The following is a 25781-nucleotide window of genomic DNA, read 5'->3' as shown; positions in this document are numbered from 1 at the left end:
GTTCGAACACCCACTGTCGGCAGTCCTGAAGAAAGTTTTCCATGGTTTCTCATTTTCAGACCACGGAAATGCTGGGGCTGTACTTTAAGGCCACGGCCGCTTCCTTCCAACTCCTAGTCCTTTTCTATCCCATCGTCGCTCTGTCGGCGCGACGTAAAGCCAATTGTAATTTTTTTAAAAGTGATTCATATTAATGCTCTACTACTGTGTATCCTTACATCTTCCTGTAAAGTAAATTCCTCCGTGAGAGCTCGTGTTAGCCACTTTTTTTAAAAACGCTGCTGTGTACCCCTTATCAAGCGAAGTCGTAATGCGAAATAACACAGTCGCCAGCTGCCTCTGTAGATCATTGGTAGAATGTTGGCCCCCCCCCCCCCCCCGTCCCCAATACCATGGGTTCAAACCCGTAGAGGTAGAAGGATTTTTGAAGGGCATGTAAACGATCTCTGGTTACACATATGGTGCATTCCCGACAAAAATCATTAAAACTCAACCGTACAGCCCAAGAGAGATTCGGTTTACTCTGCCATCGTCGAAATTGACGAGCAGGCAGCCAGAAGACGTGAAATTGAAATGTCTGCAGATGGACGCTGGGGCCATTCGATTATTATTATTATTATTATTATTATTATTATTATTATTATTATTATTATTATTATTATTATTATTATTATTATTATTGTACCCCTGCAAGTGGAGGACGCATATGCAGAATGCACCCGCGGTATCCCCTGCCTGTCGTAAGAGGTGACTAAAAGGGGCGACTTAGGTGGGGATATGGATTGTGGTTTGGTACAATGTGTTGGACCCCCTGTGGATGGGAGGAGCTGAATACATTCACAGGTAATCCCTGCCTGTCGTAGAAGGCGACTAAAAGGGTCATGTGGCCATGGTCCCCTCTTTATTTTTTGTGTTTTGAGGGTTACTTGTAGACCAGTTCAAAATTCTTGATGTGCGTGCTGCTCGGAGAAGGGCCTCTTGCGTGTGCGTTTACGCCCAAAAGCCCGTGCAGTAACCACCCAGGGAGCGCCGGGTGGGAGCGCCATGTACCCTTGCAGTAGTATCCGCCTGACAACACAGGTCCACGCACAGCTGAATGCCAGGACATATTATTATTATTATTATTATTATTATTATTATTATTATTATTATTATTATTATTATTATTATTATTATTATTATTATTTGTTTTTTATTTTTTCTCCATACTAAGTGCTCTGTATACGCTATGGGGTACGTGCTATTGCGGGTGACTGGAGAGTCCTGGTGCTCATTGCCTCAGTCATCCCGTATTAGGCATCGTCCAACAGCGGACCCCGAGCAATGCCGGCTACGACCAGGTGGGTATTGCCTTGGCTGCTTGATCCCCAGATCGGAGTGGGTGCCATTCGGGGAAGATGATTTCGGGCATGGCTTCGGAACGTACTTGACCTGGCCAAGGTGGTCCCCCACCGAAGTTTTTAACTTGTGATTCCTTGAGGGGTTCAACTCCCTGGGACAAAAGCGCAGCGTGAAGGAATGGGATCCAGCTACCCTAGGTTGCTACCAGAACTGATGGGAGTGACTTTAAGATGGTAAAGTGTATTTTGTTTAGCAGACACATAGGTGTCTACGGTGAACTGGAAGATTTAAAGAAAATGCGCAACGGCAATTTGTTGCTAAAGACGCGCACTGCCGTGCAAGCTGATACATTGCTCAATTGCGATCACTTTGGTGATATTCCCATCAAAGAGCGAGAGCACAGGACCTTGAATCTGGTTCGTGGAGTTATCTTCCACCGTGATCTCATATTGAACACTGACTATGAGTTGATGGAAGACATGCAGCACCGTGGCTCGACACACGTCCGGCGCATTACGCGCAAAGTTAACGGCGAGGACGTTGCTACGGGTGCGTTGATCGTCTCCTTCAAATTGTCAGTGTTACCATTGTTACAACATATCGCTGCGATGTGAGGCCGTGCATCGCGCCTCCCATGCGCTGCTATCAATGCCAGAGGTTCCGGCACATGGTACCTCGTTGCTCGAATCAGTCTGTATGTAGTACATGTGGCAGAGGAGCTCACGACGCGGAGGAGTGCTCAACTCCTTACAAGTATACTAACTGCCCTGGTCTTCACTCGCGCCGAGATCGGAACTGCCCGGTACAGCTCGGTGAGAAGAAGATCTAGGAGATCAAGACCCTGGACGGTCTTTCCTACCAGGAAGCGCGCCGTAAGTTCATTGCTATGAATGCACCCGCCAAGACGTTACACTACACGAAGATAGCACAGGTCTTCCAGGTTCATCGTTTCTATCGTCTAAATCTGTTGCGATCGCTGCGCCCAAGGCAGCTGTTGCTCCTGCGAGCACAGCCGCAAAGAGTTAAAGCTCGAACGGGGGACACCACCCTACCTTCGAGCACATAGAAGTCTGTGAAGGCTGGGACTCCTAGGCCGGCTCAGCAGAGGGGAAGTCAAAGTCTACCCCCCCCCCCCTCCACGTCAGCGGTCGGCGAAAGCCTTGCCTAAGTCGGCGGAGGATGTATCGTCGCCCCTGGCTGGGAAGTTATCTCTCAGCCCGTCTAAACACGAAAAGAAGGCGGAGAATAGAAACGCCCCTGCCGGGCGCTCCCGCAATTCTCCTGCGAAGGGGAAATCATGCCCTCCACGCCTGCTCTAAAACCTACGCGCTCCCATCGTAGGGGGACATCTGCCCCCCCCCCCCGGAAAGCGTCGAAGTTCTTGGCGTCCGTCCCACAATCTGTCGATGACGGGATGGACGTCGAGCTTTCATCTCCATCTATGGATGTAGATGAAGATATTGTTAGTGTTTAGATTTGAGAGCATCTTGTCGCTCATAACCTAACAATCTTTTCGTTCACACTATATCACTGGTACGATGGAATTGTAACGGTTATGACAGGCATCTTGCTGAGCTACGCCAGCTCATTAGCGAGTTCGCGGCGAGTATAGTCTGTATTCAGGAGACAAACCTCAGACCAGATCATCAAACGGTTTTGAGCAATTTCATACTATACTCGACAGAACGTTATTATGCTCACCGGGCGTCCGGTAGCGTGGGTATTTTTGTTCGTTCTCATACTTTTAGCGAAGAGGTTCCTCTAAGAAACCCACTAGAATCAGTTGCGGTGTGGGTACCGCTGCCTGTAATAGCAACAGTGTGCAATGTTTATTTTCCACCAGGCCAGCCTCTTAACATAAATTATGTCACTGATCGTATAGATTATCTTCCACCTACCTTCCTCTTATTGGATGATTTTAACAACCATCGCCACATATAGGGCCCTGAAACGCATTGCCCCAAGGGAAGGGAGTTGGAAACATTAGTAACAGAGATGGATTTATGTATTTTCAACACAGGTGAACCAACTCATTTCAGTGTTACGTTACGGCACATACTCTCGCAAAGACTTAAGTCTATGCAGCCGTACGTTTGTTCCGCTGTACCGGTGGAATACACACAATGATCTCTGTGACCGCGACCGTTTACCCATTATTCTTACTTTGTTGAAACAAAACCCCACCGAGGCTCCTACTCGATAGACTCTTAAACATGCTGATTGTTCAAAGTTCACATCACTAGCTGTCTTTAACGACGAGACCAGGCGGACCGTAGACGGCGAACTAACTTGCATAACACAAGTTATCCTTGCTGCTGCTGAGGAGTCCATTCCCTCCTCTTCAGGGACTCGTCGCCGAAAACTCGTTCCTTGGTGGAACAAAGAAATTGCAGCAGCTATCAAAGAACGCCGTTGCGCTCCTAAACGTTATTGTAGACAGCCTACTGTGGCCAACTTGGTAACATTTAAAAAACTCCGCGCCAACGCGCAAGTCCTTACTCGCCAAATTAAGAAAGCTTCGTGGGAGAGAGATGTGTCGTCTGTACGTCACATACTCCATCTCAAGTGTGGACTAAACTTCGACGTATTTCGCGTATCCAAGGATCATCTTCTGTACCGGGAATCTACAGTACATTGCAGGCAGTATCGTCACTGAACCACTCTCGATTGCTAACCATCTTGTAACTCATTTCGCGGATGTGTCTGGCTCCGGGAATTACCATCGTGATTTCCTCGCTCTGAAGCGGGAGGCAGAACGTCATCACCTTGGTTTTGACACTCAAGCTTCAGAGGACTATAACGTGCCCTTTACGGAGGTGGAACTCCGCAGCGCCTTGGCGCTTTGCAAGGACACGTCTCCTGGGCCAGATAATGTCCATAACCATATGTTGAAACACCTTAATGAGGATAGTCTATTATGTCTCCTTCAAGTGTTCAACCTAATCTGGATAGAGGGTTAGTTTCCGTCTCAGTGGTGAGAGGGCATAGTCATTCCTGTCTTCAAGCCTGACAAAGATCCTAAGTACGCAGGAAGCAATAGACCTAGTTGTCACACTAATTGTCCCACTAGCTGTTTGAAAGGGTGGTAAATCGCCGTCTTGTGTGGTGTCTGGAGAACCAAAGACTTTTGTCCGTGTACCAATGTGGTTTTCAAGCCGCTCGCTCGACCACTGACTACTTGGTACGCCTGGAGAGTTCTCTCCAAGAAGCATTTCCCCGCAAGCAGCATTTGGTGGCTGTTTTCTTCGACTTAGAAGAGGCCTATCCTTTCAGTCCTGCATCAATGGATTCCGAAGTAGCTTGCTGGTATTTATTGCGAATTTTTTGTCCCTCCGTCTATTCCGTGTCCGACTTGGGAGGTCATATTAGCAAGAAAATGGAATACCACAGGGAACGGTTCTTAGTGTCACTCTGTTTGCGATTGCCATAAACGGTATTGTCGCTGCTGCTGGTTCAGCATTAATACCGTCGCTATATGTGGACGATTTTGCTCTGCATTATAGCTCGCTTAATACGGCAGTCGCAGAGCGACAATTACAGCAAGTTATTAGGAGAGCACCCCCTGTGGGTAGGGGACGCAGACGAATAAGGCACCCACGGTATCCCCTGCATGTCGTAAGAGGCTACTAAAAGGAGTGACCAAGGGATGATTATATTAGAACCATGAAACTCTTTGTGATTAGTACCACCACGCGGGGAACACCGTGAGTTGCTTTTCCTTGCGCATAGTACCACTATGTTAGGTACCAAATAGGTTTGTGATTTGTAGCAAACGAGAGCGCGACGACTTTTACAGTACCTGTCATTAGTAGCGCACTATATGAGCGACGCCATGGGGTGAGGGAACCCATGGTTCTGGCTTGCATATGATTAGTACCCACTATATGCGGAACACCACGGGATAGTACGAGTCCCTGTGGTTAGTACACCTAGTTGATGAACACCATAGGTTTGCGTTGCCTGTCAATGATGCCGCAATGTGTGAAACACCGTAGGTCTGTAATACATGTGCAAATTTAATTACCTGTGAGTAGTACCATAATGTGTGGAATACCGCGAGTCTACGCTACTCTTGATTAGTACCGCAACATGACAAATACAATGGTTCTACTTTTCTAGCGATTAGTACCATTATGAGGGGCCGATGACCTGGATTTTGGACTCCTTTCGAAGTCAAGCATCATCGATTCGATATCGTGCTATAGAAGCAGTCCCTTGGTCAGTAATACTATTGTTTTACGCCAGCTTCTGTGCATGTGAGGCACTGTGGGTCGGTTCCACTGATCGTTTTAAATTCCTATCCATCCATTCATTCTTCGTCCTCACGTTTTGAATTGTGGTCAGTGGAGGAATTTTTGTTTTTAATTTGTCATTCCATTTCGTACCATTAGGGGCCGATGGCCTAGATGTTAGGCTCCTTCAAACAACAAGCATCAATAATCTATTAGGAGAGTGGAATGGTGGACTTCAGAACATGGCTTTCGGTTTTCAACCGCAAAGATCTCTGTTGTCCACTTTTGCCGGCAACGCACTCTTCACTCGCATCCTGAGATTTATTTAGGAAAATGTAGCTCTTCTCGTAGTTGACGCTTACCGATTTCTTGGGCGCCTTTCCGATAGCAAATTATCGTGGGAACCACATGTGCGGCAGTTGAAAGTGCAATGCACCAAGCAGGGGCGGCTTTTCAGGTGAAGTAGGTGAATGCCACTTCACCACTTACTTTTACCATAATGAATTACTTAAATTTATTTTTCTTGTGACATTTGTTGGTTTTACGGAAAGAAAATGTTTTATTGTATGGCGTTTGGAGCACCAAGAGCTCGCATCACTTGATGAGAACCAGGGGAACTCACGAAAGCGCCGGCTGTCGGCCACAGTACGGCGCGTGAGACTGAGTGAAGACGAGAGATTCCGCAGCTGCCTCTACTTTCCAAGTGCTCCCTCCTAGCGCTTGGCCTTTGCGGTTGCCATAACAACCGTGACGTCACCCGCGTACTTTCCACATAGCAGAATGTGCAAGTGAAGTTGTCGGAGGATCGGAATGTTTCGTCTTCCGTGCGTCATCCTGTGTTAAGTACGAGTACTTACGTATCGTGCTTCATTCGTAGTGCTGTGCTGTTTTATTTAAACATGTATTATATTTATGTCATAGTGTGTATTTTATTATAAACACCATTTTCACGTTGGAGAAACGAAGATCAGAATGAAGTTCTACGTTTTGATCGCCCTACTGAATCACTGCAGATTTGTGCTACAAAGGAAGTGAAACATGCCGGTAAATCTTACAATCTTAGTTTTAAACGATCGTGGTTTAAGGAATTTCCATGGTTGTGCTCCTCTCCAGCTCTACAGAAGTTGTTTCGTTGGGCCTGCTTGCCTTTTATCAATAAAAATAACGTTTGGAATAAAGAAGGATTTTCAGCCCTTTTGAACATAACACGTTCTTCACATAAGCACTCAGACTCTGCAGAACATATAATATGGCAGCTAGATTTGAGGACATTGGAAACAAACCAAAATACGATCTCTGATGTCCTGAAGGAAAATACCAGACTGTATATTGGAACTGCACAGTTCAATAAAAATGTACATTAAAATAGGCTTTTCCTTCAGCTGGTAATTGCTGCAGTGCTCTACTTAAGTAAGCAAGAAGTAGCTTTTCGTGGTCGTACAAAACCAAAAACAACACGTAGTTCCTAAATCTTGTCCTCCTCTGTGGTATAGTGGTTAGTGTGATTAGCTGCCACCCCGGAGGCCCGGGTTCGATTCCCGGCTCTGCCATGAAATTTGAAAAGTGGTACGAGGGCTGGAACGGGGTCCCCACTCAGCCTCGGGAAATCAGCTGAGTAGAGGTGGGCTCGATTACCACCTCAGCCATCCTGGAAGTGGTTTTCCGTGGTTTCCCACTTCTCCAGGCAAATGCCGGGATGGTACCTAACTTAAGGCCACGGCCCCTTCCTTCCCTCTTCCTTGTCTATCCCAATCTTCTCATCCCCCACCAAGGCCCCTGCTCAGCATAGCAGGTGAGGCCGCCTGGGCGAGGTACTGGTCATTCTCCCCAGTTGTATCCTCCGACCCAGAATCTGAAGCTCCAGGACACTGTCCTCGCTGAGTCTGTGGAAAAAACGAGCCCTGGAGGGTAAGCAGATTAAGAAGAGAAAGAAAGAAAGAAAGAAAGAAAGACGTTCCTAAATCTGTCGCTCGAAACCGAACGGGTAATAGCTCTTCACCACGAGCCGCCACTAGCACCAAGCAATTGAATGTCGTGAAGTTTCTTAGCAGCACTAATTGGGGGCCTGACCGCACGGTGCTTCTACGATTTTATAGGACACATAGATTATCCAGGTTAGACTACGGCAGTGCAGCATATGTATCAGCAAGCAAATCGTCCTTGCGAAACTGAATACCATCCACCACGGCGGGATTAGGTTGGCGACGGGAGCTTTTCGTACAAGCTCCATTGGTAGCCTACTCGCCGAATCTGGTGTGCCGCCTTTACGCCTGAGGCGCCAGTAAATGCTTCTGTCCTATGCTGCAAATTAGCGACAGATGCCCTTTCACCCAAGCTACCCTTGCGTATTTCGCAATAGAAACCGTCAGCTGTACGATGCTCATCCTCGAACAGCATGGCCGGTTGGGATACGCTTGGATAGCAGTCACGGATTGTTTGATGTACTTTCGTTTTCCTGCCTTGTCAGACAACCAAGGGGGGTTCGTCCGTGAATAATACGACAAGCTGATCTAATCCAGGATCTTCACACTGGCCCGAAGGAAAACACGGACCCCTCGATTTAGCCGAAGGTGGGCTGTGCGTTCGTTGTCGACAATGATAGGTTTCTTTTTGCTCTCCCGGAAACCTGTAGTGTGTACACAGCAGAGCTCGATGTTATCTGTGAAGCTCTGCGGTACGCACCGTCCAATGAGCGCAGGCACTTCCTTCTGTGTACTGACTCCTTGAGCTCGCTACAGTCTGTTGATACCTGTTTCCCTCAGCATCCTCTAGTACAGCGGATCCAGGACCTGCTGACCGTGTGTTCGGAAGCCGGCATCAGAATCACGTTCATGTGGCTCCCAAGCCACATGGGTGTAGAAGGAAATGAGTTAGCAGATAAGGCTGCCAAGGAGTAATACTGCCCCCGTTGCCCTACAAGGTTCCAGCAAGTGATATTCGCACTCAGCCTAGACATCTGGTTATGTCCCATTGGGAGATGGAGTGGCCTATGTATCTGTATTTCCAGGCAGTACCTTATTCCATTATCTCGTCTATTTTCTACACTTTTATTAGAGCATAAGGCCTTGCGAATTAGATCCACTGATTGTTTTAATCTCATAATCAATTTTCATCACCATTTATTTTAAACTCTAGTCAGTGGATACATTTTAATATTTTAATTATCATATCATGTCGTCCATTTCGTACCATTAGGTGCCGATGACCTTAGATGTTAGGCCCCTTGAAACAAGCATCATCATCATCATGTTTTTGTTGTTGCTGCTAGAAAAATGAAAACAATAACAAAAATAGCATCAAGACTAATTATCACGTTTTCAATACTCATAAGCTGACATGGGATAATAGTAGTCTAGAGAAAATCTGAGTTTCAATTTAATGTGTTTCATTTTTTTATTTCTCTCATATTATATATGGTATGACGAAGTTCGGTCACATTGCACGAGACGGAGCCGTAAATTTTGATGGTACCAACGAGCCCAAAGCCTTGAATTTGGTATCAGAAAGATTTGTTCTCAGCCGAGGCTTCGTAAGTTTCATTAGATATAACATATTTTCAGATGCGAAGGTTACGGCAACAAACTATCAGCACATTGCCGAGTTTGTGAGTACAGAGGGCAGCTACGAGCAATGTGAGTGTTGGGGATTTTAACTGGGAGCTGCAGACAAGAAATGAACATGGCGCTGTGGCCCCCAGAGCCACGTTCTGTACTCCTTTGTACTGTTGCATTAGAGAACGTTCGGACATCATAGTAATCTCAGCATTGTTGAGTTAGTAGTTATAACGTACTTGTTGTGTTATTCCAGGTTATTCAGATTGTTAACTAATAAATCAAACTTTAAATACTGTGTTTTCTTTCAAGTACAGCCGACCCAGGTATTGGTGGTTCTAGCGAGTCTGCTATCGCTTTCGTTTAGTAAAGCGAAGGATTCAGGTTCGTGTCCCGAGGTCGTCTAACATTCATAGCTTTCTTCCATGAAGACTTACTCACGTTTTTCACAGAGCTTGTCTATAATACATTATTAACTCCAAGTCTAGAGTATAATCAGCTCCTTTTGCAGGCAGAATTACGGCTTACATATCTCTTATGATTTGTCCGCTTGATGGCCATCATCGTTTAGGCGTCAAGTCGTTGGTCTGTCATCACGGTTAGCTGGTTGGAGTCCCATTGGTGGAATAAAAGTCATCATCAGCATGTTGGTCTGCAGGCGGGAAGAGGGGGTTATACACAGTTTATAATCAAGTTCTAATCATTAGAGTGCGTGGCAAAATACTTGGTTACATTCCAAACATCTCCGCAGTGTTCACAATGAATGAGGGCGTATGACACTGTTGATGGTGATTCTTCCGTCGGATGGAGACGTTAAGCCCTTACCGGACCACATGGGAGGAGACTATATGCCGACATCGTGTTTCAACCTCTCCCTACTTCGTCGTCGTCATCATCATCATCATCATGCATCCAGACGCGCAAGTCGGCCGTGTACGGTAAAGACAAAAGTTTGTCCTGCAGGAGTTCTTTAACGTGCCGGCGAATCTGTGTATATTCAATTACCATCGGAATGAGCTGGAATCGAGGCCGTCACCTAGAGTGCAGTGCTTTCCCTTTTGAGCCACTTGTTCTGACTCGGTGACGAAATGAGAGGAAAAATTCACTTGCAGTACATCATGAGAGACATTGATTTCTTGTAGCCTCCCGAGAGTCCTGGTGCAGGAAGCTTCAACCGCGTCTCCGAAAACCATTGAAGAAATTAGCGGGACGTAACAATCAATAATCTTATTATAACACTATTAAGTTGTTATTCGCTGAACTTGTATTCTTATCAACAAGAATGTCTTTCTCATTGTTCAGGAAATTAGTGCTGGAGGTTCTTACCAGAGGCGGTTACTCCACTCTTATTTTACGTTTTATCTGCCTTTGCCACCCATATTGTATCGAGGTATTTTGATTTCACGTAGTGGAACGAACGATTATACTTCGTACCGACCAAGTCTTGAAGGAAAAGTAAAACCGAGCTATTTAAAGATAACATTAAAAAAACCACTTCCCGTGTTTATCGCCAACGCAGCTATGCGGATACAGTTTTGGTATTGGATTGTTGTTTTAAGGGCAAAACTACGAAATTAGCGGTCCCTTTTACCATTAACGCAGAAAGAGGAACGGGACTAAAGCCTCGTAAAGTGAAGATATCGCCTAGAGCCTAGAGCAACGTAAGGAGAATGGCAAGTGAAAGAATTGAAGACTCTGTTGGCCTCGCAACTTTATACTATCGGGATCGGAAAGGATGATGACGAGAGTCTAGCACAGATAATTCATTGGGAGCAATTTTGAATTTAGTTGGACCCTCTCCCCCCACCCTGTCGGCTCGATATTACCTTGAATCGTGAGTCTTATGGTGAAAACATTAACATTTTTCGTATTATCTCCTGCTGCATCTTTATATCTTTTAGTAATTGGAGCACTGAAGGTAGCCACCACTATGAAACGGTTTCATTGATATGACCTAAAACAGCAAGAAGTGTAAGATCTCGCATAGTCAACTTCCTGTAAAAGGGATATGCTGCGTAATTAATCCTCGGCTTTCTAGAATAGGCCTGGCAGGCGTTAATTAAACTTTTCAAACTTCATTCTTTATTATCTTCCCCTGACATTGTTATTTCTATAACAGCGGAACCCTTTAGCTATTGGATAATAATAACCAAACCAATACACCGCCCGTCTCAAAACAAACAAGTCATTATCGCCGTATAACGAAGTGAAAAAAAATGAGAACACTGTATCTTACATTTTAGAAAAATAGGTGTCGTCGACAGCCCTGAAATTAAATCAATTTCTAGTTTATATTATTGCGATCAGCACTATGTGTAGACGCGCACAGTACAATCAGCGGATGAAGATAAAACGGCGCTCATGTTGAAACAAATCATTTCCCGTAATTGTATGTCAGGAACAGATATTACGCAGGCGAGTATTTACTTATAGGTATTACGTAGGGAACAAGAATGTACTGCACTTGTTATGCACTCAAATGGAAAAACATGTTAATGGTTTCAGCACAGTAATGAAGAAGCAATTCCTTCTAGTGTGTCCACAGCGTCATTTACATTCTGAATTAAGCTGAAATCATATGTGAAAGAACGTTTCCTCCACTATTTCACCCGGTAAATAAAATTTAGTCTGATGCAGATCAAAATTTTACTACCCACACACATCTAAAAGTAACATAAACATTTTCGTTCAGGTAGTGAAATTGATACGTCAATTACAGTATGAACCGTCAGCCGTCGCAGTCGAGCTCACTAAGTCACATTGTACAATATGATTGGTAAAGGCCACACTCGAGTGGTTCAATCCTGGATCCACTGCCATTGATAGTAGTGAGTAGCGGTCTCATCTAGGCTTTTCCACACTCATAAATTCTTGGATCAACCCTTTCTCCGGGTACTTCTCCCAATCTGATGCCTAAATACAATTTCTTTCTGCCTTTCCCACAAATAGCACGGTGACGCTGAAAAGTCTGCCGAGTGGTGACAAAAGGTATCGAAGTTTTTCAATCAATCAATTAATCAATCAATCAATCAATCAATCAATCAATCAATCAATCAATCAATCAATCAATCACTACTGATTTGCATTTAGGGCAGTCGCCCAGGTGGCAGATTCCCTATCTGTTGTATTCCTAGCCTTTTCTTAAATGATCGCAAAGAAATTGGAAAATTATTGAACATTTCCCTTGGTAAGTTATTCCAATCCCTAACTCCCCTTCCTATAAACGAATATTTGCCACAATTTGTCCTCCTGAATTCCAACTTCATATTGTGATCTTTCCTACTTTTAAAGACACCACTCAAACTTATTCGTCTACCGATGTCCTCCCACGCCATCTCTGCACTGATAGCTCGGAACATACCACTTAATCGAGCAGCTCGTCTCCTTTCTCCCTAGTCTTCCCAGCCCAAACTATGCAACATTTTTGTAACGCTACTCCTTTTTCGGAAATCACCCAGAACAAATCGAGCTGCTTTTCTTTGGATTTTTTCCAGTTCTTGAATCAAGTAATCCTGGTGAGGGTCCCATACGCTGGAACCATACTCTAGTTGGGGTCTTACCGGAGACTTATATGCCCTCTCCTTTACATCGTTTCTACAACCCCTAAATACCCTCATAACCATGTGCAGAGATCTGTACCCGTTATTAACAATCATATTTATGTGATTACCCCAATGAAGATCTTTCCTTATATTAACACCTAGATACTTACAATGATCTCCGAAAGGAACTTTCAACCCATCAACACAGTAATTAAAACTGATAGGACTTTTCCCATTTGTGAAACTCACAACCTGACTTTTAACCCCGTTTATCATCATACCGTTGCCCACCGTCCATCTCACCACACTATCGAGGTCACCCTGCAGCCGCTCACAATCTTGTAACATTTATTACTCTGTACAAAATAACATCACCTGCAAACAGCCTTATCTCTGATTCCACTTTACACTTATCATTGAAATAAGAAAACATAAAGGTCCAATAATACTGCCTTGAGGAATTCCCCTCTTAATTATTACAGGGTCAGATAAAGCTTCGCCTACTCTAATTCTCTGAGTTCTATTTTCTAGAAATATAGCCACCCATTCAGTCACTCTTTTTTCTAGCCCAGTAGCACTCATTTTTGTCAGTATTCTTCCATGATTTACCCTATCTGCCCTTAGATAGGTCAATCGCAATACTGTCCATTTGGCCTCCTGAATCCAGGATATCTGCTATATCTTGCTAGAATCCTACAAGCTGAGCTTCAGTGGAATAACCTTTCCTAAAACCAAACTGCCTTCTGTCAAACCAGTTATTAATTTCGCAAACATGTCTAATATAATCAGAGAGAATGCTTTCCCAAAGCTTACATGCAATCCATGTCAAACTGACTGGCCTGTAATTTTCAGCTTTATGTCTATCACCCTTTCCTTTATACACATGGGCTACAGTAGTAAGTTCAACAGATCAGTCTAATTACGAAGAAGCAAGTGTATGTCGTTCAATGTGTAAATACCTAAGTGTTCTCTGACATTTAATAGTGCCACTAATGCTGAATTTGAAAATATCTCTACTCTAGGTGCATTTAAATCTTTACTGGTCCTAAGGGTGGCGTGCACCAATCAAGAGTAAGCTGTACTTACGCAGTAAAGTCAACAACTGGTAACTGCCTTACGAGAGTTAATTATCTTCGGAAGTATTTTAGCCATTTCAGATACTCTCGGATTAAATTACTACAAGAGCAAAATGTTGAAGAGCACCGACTTCTAGTATATTACTGAAGAAATACGAGGTAAATGAAGCGCAAATATAGGTTAGATTTTACTCTCACGTCGTGCATAGAGTAAGCCAGTAGTAGACATCTTGACTGAAATAGAATGCAGTGTAGTAAATGAGAGGAAGATAATTTAACGGTTTCGTGGATTCCTTCGATTACATCGACGATCTCGATAAATGAAACTACGGAATATACTACTGCGTATGGTGCGTGAAAGGGGAGATTTGTATGATACACGGAGAGAGAGTTTAAGGTACGTTTCGGTCTTACGAAATAATCCTGTACTTTCTTCAGAATTCTACTTGCAGACCATTTACAACAAAATTCAGACAGGAATTCAGCTGTGTCTTCTAATTTACAGTTGGTATGTGCCCTCTGAGTGTTTTGTACTGGAACATTTCAGTTTGTTGCGGGTGATATTATTAACAACTTTTAAAATTAAGGTACGAATTTATGTGTGTATTTTTAATACGGAAACTCTTAAACGTTTCTACGTAGGTTGCAATTAGAATAGATAATCTTGGAGAGGTTTTTTTTTTTTATATGCAGTACCTGAAGAATTCGAATTATTTCCTTTTCTTTAGAACTTTCACAATGTTGTTTATATCCTTCTACACCGTCACCAAGCTATGTGAATTTAATAAAGAACATCTCGAGGCTCATTTCAATAAATGCTATACCGACACAGGGTGAATACAAAATGCCATCTCCGAAGACCAGGGTGTTAAAAATCACGTCAGAACATGGAGTCTGTGTACATTTCCTTTCTGGATAATCTCGTGTGTGTGATTTTGTCCACTTCAGTTATGTCTGTTCACACAGCCATTTAGTTTGAAACCTGCGTTATCCGTCCACAGAATTGATTTAGCGAAATTCGAATCAGCATCACAGCAAATCAGTTCACAAAATTCTAGTTGTCTGTCCCAATCATCCTCGTGCAGAGCATACTGCAATTGTGGATGGAACAGTTTGAAGTGTGAAGTTCGCAGAATACGTTGTACAGTTGTTCTCGGTATTTGCATTTCACTCGCTTTGATTTCCTTGGAATCTTCACAACAGCTTGTGCAACAATTATCGTGTTCTCATCCGTCAGTGCAGAACGTGGCCTTCCCGACCGTGAAGTCAACAACGCTACCAGTGATATTAAATTGCATATTCAACTTACACAATTGTAGTCGTGTTGACAGCAGACTTATAGGATTGCATCCGGGAGATAGTGGGTTCGAACCCCACTGTCGGCAGCCCTGAAGATGGTTTTTCGTAATTTCCCATTTTCACACCAGGCAAATGCTGGGGGCTGTACCTTAATTAAGGCCACGGCCGCTACCTTCCCATTCCTAGGCCTTTCCTATCCCATCGTCGCCATAAGACCTGTCTGTCGGTGCGACGTAAAACAAATAGCATTAGACCTATCAATGTCGGTGCGACGTAAAATAGATTTTAAAAACTTCTAGGAAACTTTACGCGGAGTTGTCTGTGAACATTGGCCATGCGTTTATCCAATTTCCACCACAATTGTAGCATTAAAATTCCTTTTTCTTTAGTAAAGTTACGCGCCATATCGTTTACAAAACAGATGACCAACTATAAACAACAGTTATTACTAAGCAACTCTCTTATCATCCGTATGAAACTCAATTTTCCGAGGGTGACCTGCTTAAACGCCGCTTCAGTGTAGCTTCCCCTAGGGAAAACTGACTTTTAGACCATGCTGTATTTGCGTATTCTTCCGTGAGGAGTCTTCATGGATATAATGTTGAACCTTTCAAACAGTAGAGACTTTTGATTTTCTCTCATAGTCGTAATCGGTTATTGTTCATTGCCTGAAGAGTTGTGATAAATATTGTCACTCATAAAACACAGCATGTCCGGAGTTACATTTTGGGAACACACAGATTGCCCGAGTAATGAAGTTGATGGCTGCATCACAAATCACGTTGCGTAATTTAGCAAAGATCTCCCTGCGACGCTCGTGACTTGCTGCAAACAGTTTATAGATTCTGACAAAAAGGGAGCGGCTATGAATAGTGTACTGATTAAATACTTCTGATAACATTAATACTGCCTATGTAGGAATATTACATACGTCAGATTTGATGGAAACGTCTCATTTCCAGAGCGAACACTTACTGTAGATATATTAAAACTACGAGGCGTTCTATTCCATCGATCTTCTCAATCCGATTCACTTCGTCAGTATAAAACAATATTATTCATAACCGACCTGGTTTCCAACACGCTAACTTCTTTTAAATTTATGGGATATTGCGTGCTAGGTTTCCCCGAGTATTTCGAGTTTTAAAGATCGATTGGTACCCGTGCGCGACGCTTGTTTGCTTGTCGATATAACGTCGGTCAGGTTTAATCGTACCCAAAGTATATTTTACGGCTGTTTTTGAAAGCAGCCCATATAGCGTCAACTGATATGACAGTGGGAAATATTACTACACTGCCCGCGATTATCGATTATCTTTGTTTGATCGCATATTTTCTATCATTAGATCATTTACGGACCAGTTGCATTTCTGCTCCGTGGCCTACATTTCCATATATTTGTGTCAACGACAAATGTAGCATCTTACATAATAATATTAATAAACAGAAGGTGCAAAGACACAACTCAACAACTTAAGCAATATAGCCGGAAGGGTAGGACTGAGGATCGCCTACAACAAGACAAAGACATTGAATACCACTGAGGATTGGACAACACCGGAAGGCACCGTGCAAAAGGTGGACAAATTCAAGTACCTAGGAGAATTTATAACAGGAAGGAATAGGAGCAATGAGGGAATAACAGAGAGGATAAAGAAGATGCGATCAGCCTTCTGTATGACCAGAGATATATACAATAAAAATAATATATCTATAGACGCAAAGATTAAACATTACAAGGCAACGGTGAGAAATGCTGTATTATATGCTGCTGAGACAATAGCACTATGAAGAAATGGTGCGGAACAACTAGAGAAAGAGGAGAGAAAAATATTGAGGAAAATACTAGGCCCTAAGAGAGGAGGTGAGAGATGGATGAGGAGACCCAGGGAAGAACTATACCGGAACATGAGGACAATCTCAGAGGAAATCAGACTGAAAAGAGCAAGGTTTGCGGGACATGTAATCAGGATGAATATGGATAGAATGACGAAAAGAGTATGGGAAACAACAGCGAGGACACGAGGAAAGACAGGAACCAAGTGGGTAGTTGAACTCCGGAAAGATTGGTCGGAATTGGGGACCAAGGTGGAAGGAAAGGAAAATTGGAGAAGCAAGTACATATCGAATAATATGCCAGAGATCAATGATAGGGATGGATACAGGAAAAGGATTGAGAGTCACCAGTGGAGTAGACAAGAGAAGAGGATATTGAATATCTCGGAAGAAGAGCGGGAGAGAAGAAGAGAAAGGATGAAGAGGTTCTGGGAGGAGAAGAAGAAAATGCAATCCATGAAGGAGCTGTCCGTGGTCGTACAGAGGCCGTAACGCAAGAAGAAAAGAATAATATTAATAAACAGGTGAATCAGGTCCATCACATGATTCAAATTAAAGAGCCTTAATAGCATATATTCTGCGAGATATTTACATAGCTTATTTGTTTTACATATATATTTAACTTTTATATTACAATAGGCTTGTTTTGTTGCTAAACACTTGCACCTTATATATATATATATATATATATGAAATGGAAGTTTCCCAGTGGGTGCCTCGTTTATTCATGCCTGTTATATTTTTACCTTCCAGTATGCATTTCTACTTCTAGTTTTGTTTACTAGTGTAGAAGAAACGAACCAATACGCAAGGATTTAGTATCTTATTGGAGGTAACCCTCACTGGGATTGAATTATACAACTTCTTGGAGCTGAAAATACTAAATTCATTTGATTACTATGTAGATAATGTTCATTTACATTTTTACAGATAACATCAGTAATTTAAGATTAAACCCGGCAGGATTTCAGTATGAACATCCCAAAAGCGGAAAATGTTGCTTGCGTAAAAACGTTTGAAGAACGAGGTAGAATACATTTATACTTTGTCATTGCTTTCACTTACTTGTTCCTCACTTCTATCTTTGCTGGCTGACTTACCTTACTCAACTTCTGTAACCCAACGGCATTTGTTCACCCGTCTCCTACAATTAGAGGTGTATCTGGTGTTCGAATTAAGAACTAGGTGTAGCCAGGGTATATTTTGCGTATTTTGTGAACATATAGAGAATGATTTCTGGTACGAGCAGGTGGAGACATTGACTGAAGGGCCAAATTATGAATTAAAATTTCATTTTTTGCTGGTGGTTTTACGTCGCGCCGACACAGATAGGTCTTATGGCGACGATGGGATAGGACAGCTCTAGGAGTGGGAAGGAAGCGGCCGTGGCCTTAATTAAGGCACAGCCCCAGCATTTCCTGGTGTGAAAATGGGAAACCACGGCAAACCATCTTCAGGGCCGTCGACAGTGGGATTCGAACCCACTATCCCCCGGATGCAAGCTCACAGCAGCGCCCCTCTAACCGCATGGCCAACTCGCCGGGTCATTAAAATTTCAAAACGGTGTGTGTAATCGACTTGATTGGAAACACATCTTATTAGTAATCTCGTGTTCTTCGGTAAAGAGTCCTAGATTATTCTGTCGTTTAAAGCATGTATTCGTAAAAATGAAAGTGGCTTACGATTTGTCAAACATGTTGTTATTTTCACTTCGAAGGAGGTAAACGAATCATAAATTATCGCAAGGGTGAAGTCTTTACTCTAAAATAGAAGTGTAGGTCTTCATATTTATGATTTTGTTTCACTGATATTCTTAATATTATTACATGGTAGTAATTGTATCACCTATTCGGCCCCAAAATGATGGTATTATTTTTAACAAGGTTAATTAGATCGCTAGTTAGGCGGTAGAACTGATATTGAGGGCAATGCTTCTGCTTCGACTTTATAATCCGGCATGAGATTGCGGTGCTAAGAATGTTAATTGGGCCTCTTGAAAGCATTATGCAAATGGAAGTCGGTACGAATACTCGCAGCGAGGTGTATGTAATAGATATTGCCAGGTTTCGCAGGTCATTTCAATCACGATCGCACTTCAGCAGCCCTTTTCTTGGATAAAAAAATACGAAAAATATACGAAATTCGTTCTTCGGATTCTTTTTGGTTTTATTCCGCAGTCATTCTATAGGTAACCATTTGGCGATACTGTATCTGTTTTTAAAACTATCTTTTAAATTGTATACTCCTGTACTTGCTTGATTGCATTGATTTGTAATTCTATAGTGTAGATGCTGTTTGATTTTGTTGTAGGAAGAGAAGCTAACTGAGGATTGCTTGTTCGATTAAGACTCTAGACCGTCTATATACTGTGTGATATAATTAAGTCTTGTTTTGTTATTTAAAAAACAAACTTATATTCTTCGTCACACAGGCACATAATATTCCTAACTTTCGTGAAATAACTTTACGAAACACGTCCTATAGATTCCTTCCCCCCCACCAAAAAAAACCGGATCTGGCAAAGAAGCTAGTATATATAAGTACAAGAAATTAAATACTCTGTTCAACATTTAATTCATAAGCCACAAAACACACTAAATCGATCAATTTATTGCTGAATAAGAAGCAGTCACACTGTACGCTAAACGGAAGCTTATCGCAGACTAGCTGAGACCAAAACATCACTCGGCGAGCTATATGGATCGGGCGTCTATTACATCATCCACTCACCCAGACACGGCACAGGGAATAACCGGCAACTTGACTGAGGCTCTCGCATTGTACAATATATGCTTATAGCGGCATTCACTTCCGGTTATTTCATTATTACTGATCCCTGTACATTACTACCATTTCTTGCACTTCAGTTGGACTTCAGTAAAAATTGCTTGACCTCTCCTTTTGAAATCATGAACTCTGAGGCATGTCTGTACTGTACAATTCAGAAGACACTGTGAGTGAGATGCATGTTTGCTGAATTTTGGAATAAGAAAATTACAGTTCAAACCTTGGCCTTTTTACAGTCCAGAACCCATTTCTTGTTACATCAAACGAATGGAAAGCTACGTCTCCATGCTGAAAAATGAACATTATATCGACATTAATAATATAAAGCATGAGGGGGTTTTGAGGAAGATTATGTAAGTTCTCTCTTGTAAAGAATGTAATTTGTGTTAGTAGTATCTCATCCATCACGTCTGGCAAGAGTTTTGTTCAATAGAACTAGGGCAGTCGCAGTATGACATTTCAAAGTTTCAGGTAAACGAAGTCGCTGCTGGCTGTGTTCAAAAGGGAGGACTAACATTACCAGTTTGGAACAAGCTGGAAGTGAATATTTCTCTTTTAATTATTGAAGCACTTTGATTTCACTTTATAATGTACAGATGATCCAAACCAAAACCAAACCCCACGGTGCATCAGCCCCGGATTCGTGCCTTCCATAACAGCAAAGTTTGAATCCCGGCGTGAACATTTGTTTTTGTTCCCGAATGAATACACATGATGCCAGGCAACGAACACACCAAGTTTGGCCGAACTAAATTCGTTGCTAAATGCTTCTCTCTATTCTGACACGGCACAGTATTCACACGCGTGAACAGAGTAACACGGTAATTTTTAGCATTCGTGAGGCAGCGATTCCGTGTGGCGTTTCACCTGGGGCTGGTCAGAGATACATATAGCATTCACGGGTGTCAGGAGTCATCGGACTTCTACCGGGCACTGGTTTAAAGCTATTTTCTTCTAGAGAAGAAGATTAGGTTAGTCGAAACTTTACAGGAGAACACGTTTCTAAACGTGGTGGAGCTCATGCAGGCGACCAATTTTCCTGGATGTCTATATATTGTCCTTAAAGGATTACGAGAAGCTGGACTCCGTTGCAGAAAATCTGCCTCCACAGAGTCTCTCCCCGATGAATAGATGGTCGACAGGTACTCCTTTGCCGAGATGGAGTTAAATCGTAATTGGGATCATGTGATCTTGTTTGGCGAGATTTTCATTTCGACGGAGGTCAGGGTGGTTTATGTTTACAGGCCACGGGGAGCCCGATACGACAAAAAATGCATATAGTCGAGTGTTTGCGCAGTAGCCGCTTATTTGTGTCGTGTGTGTGTGTGTGGGGGGGGAGTGTTAATACCTTCTGATGGAGCTGGGTTGCTTCATCGAGTAGATGACAGTTTCACATCGGACCAATATTTGGGCATTCTGCAGAATATGATGGTTTTGAGTGTGAGAGAGCGCTATCGAGATGAGATAATACAGTTCGTGCAAGACAGCTCCTCAGTCCAACGAACCGCCGTGGCCAGGGCTGGTTTTCTGAACAGGGCTCTCCATTGAACTGCTCAATTGGGTCCCTCGAGCTCCAGATTTGAACCCCATTGAAAATGTGTGGGCAGGGTGGAAACACCATATAAAATAACACTCGCCTCACGCTCCTGCGCGTCCTTTTGATGCTTTGTGGGGCCTTATGTTGAACGCATGGGAGAAGATCGCCCTCGACGAAGAATACTTAAGGAAGCTTGTTGAGTCATTGCCAGGTCGGCTCCGACAGGTTGTTCAAGCCGATGGATACTGGACGAGGTATTAAGTCATGTCTAAAACTAACATAACTAAAAGCACAATGCCAGATTTTGAAATCAGAAATGCACACGTATTTGGTTAACGCAACACTCCTAAAAGTTTAGAAAAAAGTAATGCTTAATGTAAGACTCGAACCATGGTTCTCGATTGACAGGCGGGTATGCTTCCTCGGAACTAAGTGGCACTCTCACGAACACGCTTAATATTGTAAGGCTATTCGCTGCTGTGCATGGCACGTAGCATATTAACACCTCTATAACTACGCTCACATTGCAAGCATTCGGAGTCTAAACGCATGGTGCAGTTACACAATAGAGGAGTTCAGTAAAACAAAAAAATGCTGATACCAGTAATCGAACTGCGGATTTCCTGTTTGATAACCAAGGGCATTTTCCCCACACTAACACTGACACGCCGTGAAATACTTAAAATCGAGCTTCCCTTGATTTGGCGTTCCCCTCACTTCACATATTTGTTTAAGCTACATGGCAGTTGCTCGTGCATTTCATTGTATTCTTGTATTTTATTCTGGTATGTAGGCAGTTGCATTGTGTACTGACAGTCGCCTTTCGTGTCGTTTAACAATACGCGAGTTGTATCACTTTGCTGTAGCTGTACCGCCTCACCCGAGGTCGATGATACCCGATACAGGACTTAACTATTTTCATCCAGCAGTTTTTGACTATTCAGCTGTACATAAGAAGTGAATTTTAGGTTTGGATATTTCAGAACGTGGTCGGAGATTATGTTGCCACCAGAAGAAAGTATACTGAAATTTCCCGATTTGATTAATACGTGTGGAGGAAAAGATTTGTTGTCAAACGTGACACAGTGGCGGACTTACACTCCGTCATACAAATGTTTAATGAAATTCTTATGGGAATATCAGTATGAAGGATAATGAAACGAGAATATTAACACGCGTACGATTATTATTATTATTATTATTATTATTATTATTATTATTATTATTATTATTATTATTATTATTATTATTATTATGCTTTTCCTCCAACCCTAGCGGGGTCGCGGAAGCGGTTATTGTCATAAATTTTGACTTGGCCCAATTTTACGGCCGGATGCCATTCTTACCGTCAACCGTATGTGGAAGGTTACTACGTATTTCTTTGGCGGTGGGCAGTGTGGTGTTTATGTGTGTAGATGAAGAGGGGTATATTGAAGTAAACACATGTACCAACACCTTGTTTCCTAACTAGTGCAATTAACCAGACAGGTAAAAATCTCATTGGCCCGGCCGAGAAAAGATCCCAGGACCCTCTGAATCTAAGGTCACTATGCTGACCATTATGCCAAGAGCTGGGTTTTAATTCATGTTAGATTATACTAGTATATTTACTGTTGACCATTTTCTACAATGAAGTAGCGCGGTAATTAGTAGGAATCTTCTTGAAATCGAACATTTTATTAGCTTTTACCCAACTAAACTTCATAAAGGTAGGAGAAATAATTTGTTGAATCATTATTAACAATCGCTGATAAATATGTATTCAGCCACCGTAATCTTTTGGAAATGATGATAGAGAAGAATATGCTAGCATTCCCTCAACTCGTCTCGTATTCAGACCACCTAATTACTTCCAGAAATTTCTGTAGAGATGAACGAGATCCCGAGTATGTTCTTCTCGATCACCTGCACCAAAAGAGAGAAATAGTGGTTAATTAGAAGTGGCGAGAGTTATGTGTTCCGGTTACGTTAAGATGGTAGTGGGAGTTTGACGTAATGAACGCCGTGGTTCGGCCGAGATTTACACAGTGCGTCCGCCAAGAGATAGATGCTTCCCTTCACGAGTAATATACTGTTTTCTACTACTAACGCGGATAGAATGTAATTGCATCTTATTGTAGAGTTACTACTTTTGAATTTTAACTCTCGTACATTTGCTGTCCGTGAAGTCGAATGGACTATTTCATATTTGTCGAGTGCAATATACACCAGTTAAAAATTGACATTAATTTACTCGAAGAACAAGGCGCTAACTATGGATCGATGGTGTTAAATAACTCCTTCTGTGGATCAGTGGTAAAATGTTCGCCTCTGGATCGCATTATCGCAATTTAAAACGTGACAGAGGTTCACTATGGAAGGATGGGAACTGTATATTTTCAATATTGCTGGAATCCCACTCTTGGCCTTTATAGTAGTAGTTTTTCAGAATTTTCACACTTTAACTTTAGACAAATTCTGATTTTAAAGACAAAAGAAGTCCATTCGGACCTGTATGTCGTACACAACATCCATGATGTAAAACACCTTGGTGACGAAGTAGTTGTTCATGTGACACGATTAACTAAAACTACAGGAGAGTTTGTTCACTGTCTTCTGGTAGAAACGGAACTTAGAAGTTGGCTCACAAGCGGCCTAAGAGGCATCAGAGCAAAATGCCTGCATACAATAAGTGAGGCTATGCAATGATTTTAGTCCTATTTCATTTTAATGGCATTAAAAGTTCCTCTTAACATTAATCTAGAAGAAAGAGTTCTGACGCCTCGAAGAATCAGGATACCGACTTTAAGAAAGGGAAGAGCCAAGATAGGTGTGAAACTGAAAGATTCCTTAGGCCTCGCAAGCTTTCTACCGTCTTCTTCTTTCGGTCCTTTTGTCACACCCTGGGGCAGTTAACGGATACAAACTTCATCGTTCATGTGGACCTCGCCTAGTTTTTTCGGCTGGATGCCCTTCCTGACGCCAAGTCGCCAAGTCTGTGTGGAGGGATGTATTCATATTATTTGGTGTTTCTGTGACGGTTGGTAGTGTGGTGTTACAGAATAGGAAACATAAAGGAAAGGAGATAACGGGTGGAACCCATCGCTGGCCGCCATGTTGAAACCAAGTAAATGCGAGGTAGACGCCAGTTGAGGCATTTCCCAGCACTCTAGAAACTTAAAACTCGGTACCAGACAATCTGATACTGCCCTGACGCCTAAAAAAGTTAAAATTACCCAAACCCCCTTAATTGGTGAGAGTGAGAGGTACGAAATTGGAGCTCAGAAGCAAAACAGCGTAAGTACACAAGCGTAAATATTTTTCATCAAGTAGGAATCTTTATCTAAGAATTTTTAACATCGAACTCCGAGAAAGTATTGGGAAACATTTTCGAGGCATTGAGGAGATAATCTATACATGAAGTTACTCTTTTCTCAGAAACGGTGGAACGTTGTCGGTATCCAGAGTTTCTACCTACTTGAGACGTGAATTATATATTAATAATAAGGATCTAGGGGTATACGTGGTCCTGTGGCACGAAATTCTAGATTCCAGGTGGCATGCTGGAAGGATGAAGAAAGTTAAGAAATTCAGTAGGATAATATACTACTTTATAAATATAATCGTATTATACGTAGTCAATTCTAATGTATAGTCGCACCCCCGCCCCTCACCGCCGAAAATAGGAAAGAACGTTTAATATTTGATCAGACTTAATTTTAACTATTATTAAAATATAATTCACTTCTCAAGTAGATAAAAATCCTGTGGATACCGACAACATTCAGTCGTTTCTGAGAAAAGTTTAACTGCGATGAGCTTAGTACAGTACCATGCATTCATTCTTTCTTGAGTGACTGTACGTTATTTTATTACCTTTAAAAAATGTTCAGAAACTGTTGCTTAATGACGTTATTAATTTGTTTTGTTACTTTCGGAAGAAGAATTGAATTCTCATTACAATGTGAAGAAAACCCAAACAAATATTGTAGAGTATATTTTGAAATCGGGTATTGTGAAATTTCAATAATAGAATTTCGAATACATTTTTTGTCTAGTTCTACCTTGATGAGCATTAGAACTTTTATTTCAGTTGGGACACCAGCAATTCACACTACTTTTATTTTTAAAATAATTTTAGGCCAGGGAGTATATTTTAAAATTAACTGAACAGGGGTCTGAAACAGCGAGGATATAAAATCCCGCTGGCACTGATATTTGAAGCATTTTCGAGTGGTTCAGAACATTTGCAGCTAATGTGATTGTCGTTTCAATTTCCTGCCGGTTTTTTGTTTGTTTGTAAATTTCGGATTTTCTTTCCCAATAAATTTCGGATTTGCTTTCCTAATTACATGCCCTCCTCCTTGTTGCAACGCCTTTCAACATCTCAATAAACTCAAATCATAATACGGAATTCTCCTGTTTGCTGTAAACGTCGTAATTGATCAAGAGGAAACGGTTATTAATGTTTTGGCTCAAGCAATCTGGTGGCCACGCATATCCGTTTGCTTAAACACTGGCAGCACGTTGGTGATGTGTTCTATCTTATTATGTTCCTGTTGGCTGGCGCTGATAGGTCTTATGGCGACGATGGGACAGGA

Source organism: Anabrus simplex, chromosome 1 (assembly GCF_040414725.1).
Source record: "Anabrus simplex isolate iqAnaSimp1 chromosome 1, ASM4041472v1, whole genome shotgun sequence".
Taxonomy (NCBI): domain Eukaryota; kingdom Metazoa; phylum Arthropoda; class Insecta; order Orthoptera; family Tettigoniidae; genus Anabrus; species Anabrus simplex.
Note: the sequence above shows the minus strand (reverse complement) of the source record.